Genomic DNA, 9,984 nt, shown 5'->3' on the forward strand with positions numbered 1-9,984 from the left:
GAAAGGCACAGAAGCATTGTGCAACAGCATGGACCAACACATAAATTAAGGAATTTGATACGGCTATATCAGACGCTATGAAGGGGACGGGCTCAGAGGAGTAAACAGAAGTCAGCGTCTGGTGTTCCTTGTATGCTATGGGATGCTAGGAGGCTTAGGTTTTACCCTGTAAGCCAGGAATTATTTTAGCCATGTCCATGAATGAAGCCCCTAAAACTATATGCAAATTCTGTGTGCATGAGCATTTTCTTCCAAGAGAAAAACACGCCATTTCTTTCACTAGATTCACAAATTAGATCATGATGCAAAATAGGCTAAAAACTACTGTATTAACACCATTTGGAATCACTGAAGTGTTTTAAGCAAGAGAAGCATATTAACAGATTATAGTTTAGAAAAATCATGGTGGTGTGAAAGATAGAATGAAAAAATAGCTTATCAGACTGTATAAAGACTGTCTCATTCTTTTTTTTTCCTTCAGAAGCTAATCCTGAGATAAAAATAAACTAGAGGGTGGTCCCAGGAAACTGGGGAGTGGGAAGTAAGATAGGAAGGGAGGGAAATCAATAGAGTGCATGAGTGAGCAGGATATATTGGGGTGACTGGGATCTAATTCCTGCTAGGAATTTCAGAGACAGCATGCTGCAGATTTGTCTGAAGCGGAGAACATGCTTCATATTTGTCCCACCTGAAGGGCAAGAAAGCTAAGGTAGTTGTTCACTAAGTCCTGTTTATCACTGTCTGAAGGCTGATCTCATGAGTGGAAATTCCTTAGCACAACTGGCCAGACCAATGCACAAGCTTATCATGCACAAGGCCCCCGCCCCAATAAAATTTTAAAATAATAATAATATTAATAATAACCGAGATGGAGAGGTGCAGATGATTGTGGTAGGAAGCTGATGGTGAGTAAGGGATGATGGATGCAAGGCCCCAGAAGCATCAGAATTACACGAGAGAGTACAGGTAAGGCTTTGAAAACAGTGCTTGGGGCTTGGAGGTGTTAGAAAAAAATTGTGATATTAACACAATCATAGAGAGCATTAAAAAAATCAGGACTCAAGGGATCAGGACTTTAGGGTCCATCCACTCCCAGATGCCCCTGCTACATGACACTCCATTTCTTTAGGAACAACCTTGCCACAGAGACTGACAGACACTCCTTACTCACCTGGGATAATTCAAGTGATTCCAATACCTCAGACACATCACAACCAACCATGCCAAACATAGTTGTGCCTTTAAAAGGCACGCTGGTAGTTACTTTCTGGTCAAGGTCCTCTAACACATCAAGAGTGAATATTGCAGCTGAAATGTGTCCAGAGACTGTGCCCACTGTTATAAAGTTCTAATTGAGAAGGATTGGAGCTGGAAAATAAATAAGCAAAAGAGCTAACATTTTAGAAAATTTAATTTATTCTGTTCTTTTTTATGTCATTTTGATGAAAAAAGCTATCAGAGGGCAGGAGAGAAGTTTCTGTACATGAAAAAGAAACATATTTTCTCAAACCCCTCAATTATCCCAACTATTTGTATACTTATTTGGCTTTAAGGAAACAGGAACAACTTCTAAGAAAACTACTTCTAATTTCTTGATGTATCTTGAGCTTAATTGGTGATAACTGAACCTAGAAAGCTGTAAATCTTGACTAACATAATAATTTTTTCCTATTAGAAGGGCTCATGTTAATTATTTTTACACATAGGTGTTGATGACAGATAATCTTTCATGTCCAATCAGCCAAAACTCAACAGTTCATGAGGCTGTCAGCTGACCTCTTTATTCTTATTATTACTTACCATTATTATAATTTACAATTATAATGTACAGACCTACCTTGAATATAAACATTAGTACATAAACCTCTTGTCAAAGAATAAAACCTTGAAGCTCCCACTAGTTATCTCTTATTGAAAAGGCTCTGAGAGAAGTGACATTTATGGAAGAAAGTTGAAGGGACAAAGTCCCAACCCCCCCCAGGCTGTCTAAGTTCTGTTCCTATATTAAAATTGATCACTGTCAGGCCCCATTTTTGAACTACCTCTGGAGATAGAAGGCAAGGACTCAAGTTAGGGCAACGTTAGAAAAATCTAAAGAGATGTATAAAGGCATGAACTATACAGGATACCAGGAAAGCAAAGGTGAAGGACATGAAAAACGGTGAGAAGTCAAACATTTGTTAAGTAATCAATAAGAGTAGTTGTATGGAAGTTGGTATTATTCCTATTTCTCAGTCAGATAATATAGGAAGATTTGGTTTGGAGAAGGATACCAAGTTCACTTTGGGGCATACTGAATTTTAGAATACTTCTGGGTTATCCAGGTGGAGATGCACAACAAATAGTTGGACGGATAGGTCTTAAACTCAGAAAGGTCTGGAGACACAAAATTATACTCTGCACAGATGCAAGTAAATAAAATTACCTAAGCAGAGTGAATGGAAAGCAGTGATTTCAAATGGGGAGAATCAAAATTTGGGGGAGTAGGGGAGTAATAGAGTTTGAAAACACATACTTAACAGTTTCATACTTGAAAAAGGAAACATTACCTGTTGTTTTCAGATTACCAAGTATAGAAAGTATAGCTCAGGAAATAAATCTTCAGTCTTATTTGTATCAATGACCCTCAGTGAGGGGCTGAGAGCAAAGAATAATGCACTCCTCCCCTCCCCAAGTACCACCACCAGAATAGGAGCCAGAGAAATATGTATCAAAAGGAGACATGGTTTTAAAAATATGTTGAGTACTATTAGTTTGATCTGAAAAAGAAATACACGTAGAATTCAGAGCAAAACTGACATTTCAGGGGTGGCCAAAAGATAAGAAGCTGGCAGAGGACATCTCTAAGTCTGGATAGGCATAGTCAGAAAGGTAGGAAGAAAACCAGGAAAGTGTTCATGGACTCAAGGGAGGCGCTTCAATAAGAAGGTAGTGAACAAACATGCAAATGTAACAAGAGCCCATCAAAAAGAAAGTGTCAGGGTAATGATCCCTGACAGGGCAGTTCTGTTTGACTTGCAGGGCCAACAGCAAAAGGTACAGAGTTCAAGAGCGAATGGGAAGTGAAGTAGAGCGAGTTTTAAGTCTATTCTTTCAAAGAAAGAGCATGGTTTAAAGGGAAGAAGTCAATGGGGGAGCGGGAAAGGGAGGGGGGGGGGGGCAGAGAGAAAGAGAGAGAGAGAGAGAGAGAGAGAGAGAGAGAGAGAAATTGATTCAGAGTTCATTTGTTTTGTTTTGTATACAATTAGAGACTTCACACTCAGTGGAGAAGGAGCTAATGGGACATAAATATAGAGAGCAAGGAATAAATTATGAAGTTCCAAAAGAGGGGGAGAACAGAGCAAATCACTAACAAATTTTAAGCTTTAAAAAGTCTTTGGGCAGCCGGATGGCTGAGTTAGAGAGCTCTGAACAACAGGGTTGCCAGTTCAATTCCCACATGGGCCAGTGAACCTCGCCCTCCACAATGAGATTGAAGGCAACAAGCTGCTGCTGAGCTTCCAGAGGGGCGGCCGGATGGCTCAGCTGGTTATAGCGCAAGCTCTCAACAACAAGGTACCAGTTCAATTCCCACCATGGGAGGGTGGGCTGCGCCCCCTGCAACTAAATATTGAAACCGGCGACTGGACTTGGAGCTGAGCTGCGCCCTCCACAACTAGATTGAAGGACAACGACTTGGAGATGATGGGTCCTGGAGAAACACACTGTCCCCCAGTATTCCCCAATAAAATTTCAAAAAACAAAAAGAACACAGATTCTTGATCCCAGACTACCTGAAATAAAATCTCACAGGGTAGAAGTCAGGGTCTGGATTTAAAAAAAAAAAAAAATCTCAGAACTTTTTGGTAACAGGAATAAAGAAATACTCATATATTGAGTAATGCTTTAAATAAAAAAATTGATGTTCTAGAATTCGTTTTCAAATTTCTTGTATTTATCAAAAATCCGTACCACTGAAGACACTTTTAGTCATTCTCTGACTCAGATGTCTTAGTCAAAGTATAGGTCACTGAGTTTCCACATTCGATTTTTAGCCTAGTGCTCTTCAAATCTTCTTACAAATCCCAATTGCCTAATCATAAATGCAATCTTAACCACAGATTTCATCATTTGCCATCTTCCACACTCACCATCCTATTTGCAATAAAGTTCTCAGCTCTAGTATATATGTAAATATCCATACATCCATATATTTGGTGAGTGATTACATTATATCCATCATTTTCAACAATTCACACTAATGGAGAAGATAATACAAGTCCAATCATTTAAGTTTAGTATATGGTTTTTAGGCTTTAAATGTGTATTTGACATTCTACTTATAAACATACCAGACCTACAGTATAAAATATCCATCCAAGTTCAAAGTTAGTTTGAGCTTCCAGTTGCATAGCAACAAAGTGGCTCATTCAGGTCTGTGTTTAGGAGTAGGGGCAGACAGACCTCAGGAGCACTATTATATATTTGCTACATCTGTATTAAATTACAGAACAGAGGCATTGAGAATATGCCACACGTACCCGCCAAGGCGCTACTGCGGGATCATGTACTCTAAGGGTATTCTGAGAAGAAAGAGCATCTACTTCCTTCGCAACATTCTGTAGTGACTAATCAGCAGACTCCACAATGGGCTCTTGCATTTCTAGTATCATAAATAAATTACATCTCCATGAGACCTTTATTTCTGAAGCACTTTTCCATGTGTTGTCACAGTAATCCTCTTATGCTAGAAGGAAAATATTGTAGTCTCAATTTTATTGACAAAGAAACAAGAATAGACAATTCATTTGCCCCAAATCATACAGCTATTAATAGTTAGTAATGCAACCATTGGTTCCGTACATCCTCTTCACTTCTGAGCTCTTAGCCCTTAATTGCATTTATTCAATACATAATCTTATGTAGAAATCTTACTGCATGAAGGCAATGTGCTGGGTGAGAGGAATACAGAGGTGAAAACACTAATACTAACAACAGCAGGAAGAAATGGTAGAAAAACAAGTTGGTTTTCCAAATATCAGACACCCAGCATACTGAAAGAAGCAAATTAGTCAATTTTGAGAGTGGGGCATGGGGGAATAAAAAGGAAACAGACAAATTGGATGAAAGGTAAATATAGCCTGAGACCACTACCCAGAGCTTTCCTGGAAGCAGAGGACAACGCTCCGATTCACCTCACTACCACCTCAGCAACACAGAGTACACTTCCTAGACATCTCCAGCTTCTTTTTAAATGATCAAAAAGATGTAATTACTTTTATCTAGTAGAAACTTTTAGAATTCAAATTAGGTATAATTCAAATTAGGTATAAGTGTTCTTGGTATCAAGAATATAAGAATGATCTTAGGGGCCAGACCAGTCAGTGGCTCGGGCAGTTGGAGCTCCGTGCTCCTAACTCCAAAGGCTGCCGGTTCGAATCCCACATGGACCAGTGGGCTCTCAACCACAAGGTTGCCGGTTCGACTCCCGCAAGGGACGGTGGGTTGCACCCCCTGCAACTAGCAACAGCAACTGAACCTGGAGCTGAGCTACGCCCTCCACAACTAAAATTGAAAGAGCAACAACTTGACTTGGAAAAAATTCTGGAAGTACACACTGTTCCCCAGTAAAGACCTGTTCGCCTTCCCCAATGAAATCTTAAAAAAAAAAAAAAAAAAAAAGAATGAACTTAAAAATTAAGACTCCTATCTTTTGTGCAATTCTAACAAGCTATTAAGCATATTTGTGTTATCCAGATGTTTCTTTCTCTGCCTTACTCCTTTAGTTTGTTCCTCTATTAAGTTACAAGTAGTTGTCAGCCAGATGGACAGCCTGAGGAGTCCGGGGAAACTTAATCCTGTAACTTAATACACTTATTTGGTAGCATCTCCAAAACCAGTCTCAAATAAAACATCCATGAGCCTTCAGTAACAAATGTAATATCCACAATCTTACAATAAATAGTTTGCTTTTTTTAACCAGATTTCTATGATGAGTACTAGTGTAAATCCCAGGATACTAGCATGGGTAAGTACTGTAGGAATTCAGCACATTTTTATGAACTCTAACCAGAACGCTATGCAGTAATTATTAAATTCTACTTTAAATTCTTATGAAAAGCAAATCTGTTGCAACATATTTTTTGTAGTTGTTTCCCAAATTTGTCAGATCATAATCACCTTGGATACTTGTTAAAAATAGAAATTTATAGCATCCGTCTCAGACATACTAATTTAGACTATCATATCTGTATTGTATTCCTTAACCCCATAGAACCTTAACAGAAACACATTACAATTTAACATGTTTTAATTAAATCATTTCAGGAAGTTCTTTGTTTTTAGCCATTTCTTTCCACTAAAATAAAATTATAATAAGAGTGTTAAATACTGCAATAATATGGAGTTGAACAGATCTATAATCCCAATTTATAAAAAGAAAAATCCATAGATAACTCAGTCATAAATCAAAACTTGTAATTTTTAAACATTAACAAACTTTGCAGGGTGCAGCTCACAGTGGCCCATGAGGAGATCAATCCGGCAACCTTGGTGTTATCAGCACCACGCTCTAACCAACTATGCGAACCGGCCACCCCTTACAAATTTTGGTTACCAGATCTCTAGTCCCAAGACTCACTGGTGGTTTGAGTAGGGAATTTTTTTAAAAGTTCCAAAAATTAACATGAATCCAATAACTCTACTTTCTTAATCCATGCTTTGTTAGCTCCTACAGAATTCTAAGACTTTTTCCAAAAGAAAATAGGTAAAATTAAATAATCCTAATAAAAACTGTAAAATTGCAAAAATTCACCCCATCCAGCTGAGAAATGCAACTGGGCAACGCGTCATTTTTAAAACTCAGCAAAACCTAAGTATTCTAATGTAGGCTATCCCTTTCCAACTGCAACATGTCTAATTGAAACACTCTAGTTCAATCCTGTGTTAAGAGCTGCCCAAAAATGTTTTCACTCAGCAGTTGGCACTCCCAAATAATATACTTATGGAGGAAAGCCTTACTCTCACTCTCTCCCCACAGACATACAAACACAGTCTGACTTTCACAGTATTAGGATTCCCATATGTGTAGATAGCTTGTGTAAAAGGGAGACATAGAACTCAGTTACTGTTACACTCCTAGGTATATACGCCAGAGAGAAATAAAAACACGTCTATATAAAAACCTGCACAGGAATAGTCATAGCAGCATTATATACAAAACAGCCAAATAGTGGAAATAGCTGCCCATCAAATGATGAATAAAAATATGTGATATATTCATACAATGGAATATCAGGCCATAAAAAGGAATGAGATTCTGACATATGCCATAACATGGCTGAACCCTGAAAACATTATGCTAAGTAAAAGAAGCCAGTCATAAAGTCCAAATATTACATAATTCCATTTATATGAAATATCCAGAATCAGCAAATCTACAGACAGAAAGCAAAACGGTGGTTGTCCAGGTAGGGAAGGTGGGGGAGAGTGGAAATAATGACTCCTAATGGGTACCAGATTTCTTTTGGGGGTGATGAAAATTGTGGTGATGGTTATACACTCAGTGAATATACTAAAAACCATTCAATTGTGCAATTGGTGAGTTGTACCAGTATGTGCGAATTATATCTCAATAAAGCTGTTAAAAAAGAGTCCTGCTCCCTTCAACTCTGTAATATGTATTAGTTAAGAATTCTTGGTGACCATGTATTTGGAATAAGATATGAACCAAAATCATGTTTGAAAAACAGTCATAAAAAGCAGGATGGCAGTACTAATTGTTTAAAACTTCTGTTTCGTACGTTGAGAATATTTCATAAGAAATATCTTTTTAAACAATATTATAGTTGCAAATCACTTGTCCAAAAACTTCGTATTTAAGATATTTAGGGCAGCCGGATGGCTCAGTTTGTTGGAGTGCGTGCTCTCAACCACAAGGTTGCCGGTTCGACCGCTGCAAGCACTTGCGGACTGCGCCCTCTGCAACTAAGATTGAACAACTGCAATTGGACTTGGAGCTGAGCTGTGCCCTCCACAACTAAGATTGAAAGGACAACAACTTGACTTGGAGCTGATGGGACCTGGGAAAAACAGACTTCCCCAATAAAAGTCCTGGAAATACACACTGTTCCCCAATGAAGTCTTGCTCCCCTTCTCCAATAAAATCTTAAAAAAATAATAAATAAAAAAAATTAGTAAATATTAACTAACCAGTGTGCTAGTGATCACATTTTTTCTTTACAAAACTGGATGAACTCAACCTTACATATCCTCCAACTGAATTCAACTACTGAGGTAGAGTCCTCCATAAGAAAATGAGTCATTAAAAAAAAAAATACTTACATGGTATTTACTGAGAGTAAAAGGATTTTCAAAATCCTTAATGGCCTATCATCAAATGAAGAATATTTCATAACAGTGTAAATATTTTCAATCTGCAGGTGCAAATGTGCAGTGTATATTTATCCAACTGTGTGTATGAGGTATAAATAGTTCACTACTTACACAAACACTTGCTTAATTTTCTGGGAGGAAAAAAAGAAGGTATCAGAAGGGTGTGGCAAACCATCCAAGGTCACACAACAAGTCAGAGCAGAGATCAACATTCTGGTTTACACCAAACCCCTAGGGGAACTCTTACTAAAAATTTCGCAGACTTTCTGTTGGTTGCTTTATGTCATAAAAGTGGGAGTTAAGGAGGGACTGTCAGTTTACTTCTAAATAGAGACGATGAGATAGCTATTTTGGAAAAACACACACTTGTGCGGGGAGTGGTTAAGAGCTAAACAAAGCTAGCAGTCAGGAGCCTGTGAAGAACTGGCCAGTTCCGTCCGATTTCCAACCCCCGTTAAAGCCTCAACTCAAGAGTCTAGTTTTCCTTCAAAGTCAGTTATGAAAGAAAAGAAACTTGGGGTCTCCTTGAAATGGTGAGAGGATATAAATCAAAGTAAGAAACAACACAGTGTAAACTGTATTGCATCCAAGGGTCTGAAGGGTTTTTCTGAAAAAATGATAACGGGTGTCAGAACAGCAGTGAAGAAAGCATAAAAAATTCCTAACACTGTAAGAAACGACTAGGATGGGCAGAGCTAATCTATAATTCTAAACGAATCGCAAGAAAACCTTTTCCTCGACCAAAAAGAAGCCCACGTTCCCCCCCAGCCTGGTTCTAAAAATGGAGCCGGGCTTTCGGTGTGAGGGTATCCGTGAGGCAGAACCGCGGTGCAGAGCCGGGGAGCCTTGGCCTCCCGCTGCCCACTCAGGAAGCCCCGCTCCACAAGCGTTCGCGACGGCACCTTGCTGGACAGGTCCGGCTGCGGTGACATGGGCCCTTTAAGCTTCTGGAAGCCCGGGCGAAGCAGCGCCGGTACACACGCTCACTCACTCACTCACTCACTCACTCACGGTCAGACACGGACTCCCACTCGCGCGCCGTCGGACCCACTGAGGCGCCGGCGGTGCGGCACAGTCTCTGGACACCTTCCTACCCAGTGAAAACCCGCCTGAGGAGCCGAGCGAGGACCAGCTCCGCCTGCCCAGAGCCCCACTCCCCTCACCTGGCCCTGGCCCCTGCCCCAGAAGAGATGTAAGAGGCGGCGGCGGCGGCGGCTGTTTCCCACAGGGTCCCCCAGCGGCGGTGGCTGCTGCGACCGGCGACCCTAATCCACCGCCGCCGCCATGTCGGAGGGTGAGGTCACCCCCGGCGTGCTTCCGTCACCGCGGCGCGGGGCGGGGGGGGGGGCGCAGAAGCGCCGGAAGGGGCGGCTCGGCTTCCCCAGCGGAAGTACCGGCCTCGCGCTCTGGGAGGGCCCTTCGTGCAGATGTGACTCAGAGGAGCCGACCTCGCCTAGCCCTCTTTTCCCAGGAATCGTTCAAATCTGTGATTCCTGGGGTTGGTGGAGGTCATTGAGGGCTGATGGAAGGGAGGTCGGATACTGCCGAGGGGACAGGAGCTGGCGATGCCCACGACAAGAAGCATTGCTGCTTCCAAGAACTACGTTCCGT

The 9,984-nt window shown here is 40.6% G+C and overlaps 1 protein-coding gene across 17 annotated transcripts in view; it reads right to left on the reverse strand.

Annotated features, from left to right (window-relative positions):
- Window positions 1–9,695, reverse strand: part of BCL2L13 (BCL2 like 13) — a 99,812-nt gene extending 90,117 nt beyond the window's left edge. For 12 of the 17 annotated variants that reach the window (XR_012493803.1, XR_012493802.1, XR_012493801.1 and 9 more), the window contains exon 1: window positions 9,537–9,692. The gene's annotated coding sequence lies outside the window, so the exon portion shown is untranslated. Of the gene's footprint in view, window positions 1–1,171; window positions 1,364–9,536 lie in introns of those variants that run through there. The other 5 variants (XM_019757292.2, XM_074325122.1, XM_019757285.2 and 2 more) reach the window with 4 other exon arrangements.
- Window positions 9,696–9,984: the final 289 nt, after the last annotated feature.

Source organism: Rhinolophus sinicus, linkage group LG02 (assembly GCF_036562045.2).
Source record: "Rhinolophus sinicus isolate RSC01 linkage group LG02, ASM3656204v1, whole genome shotgun sequence".
NCBI lineage: Eukaryota > Metazoa > Chordata > Mammalia > Chiroptera > Rhinolophidae > Rhinolophus > Rhinolophus sinicus.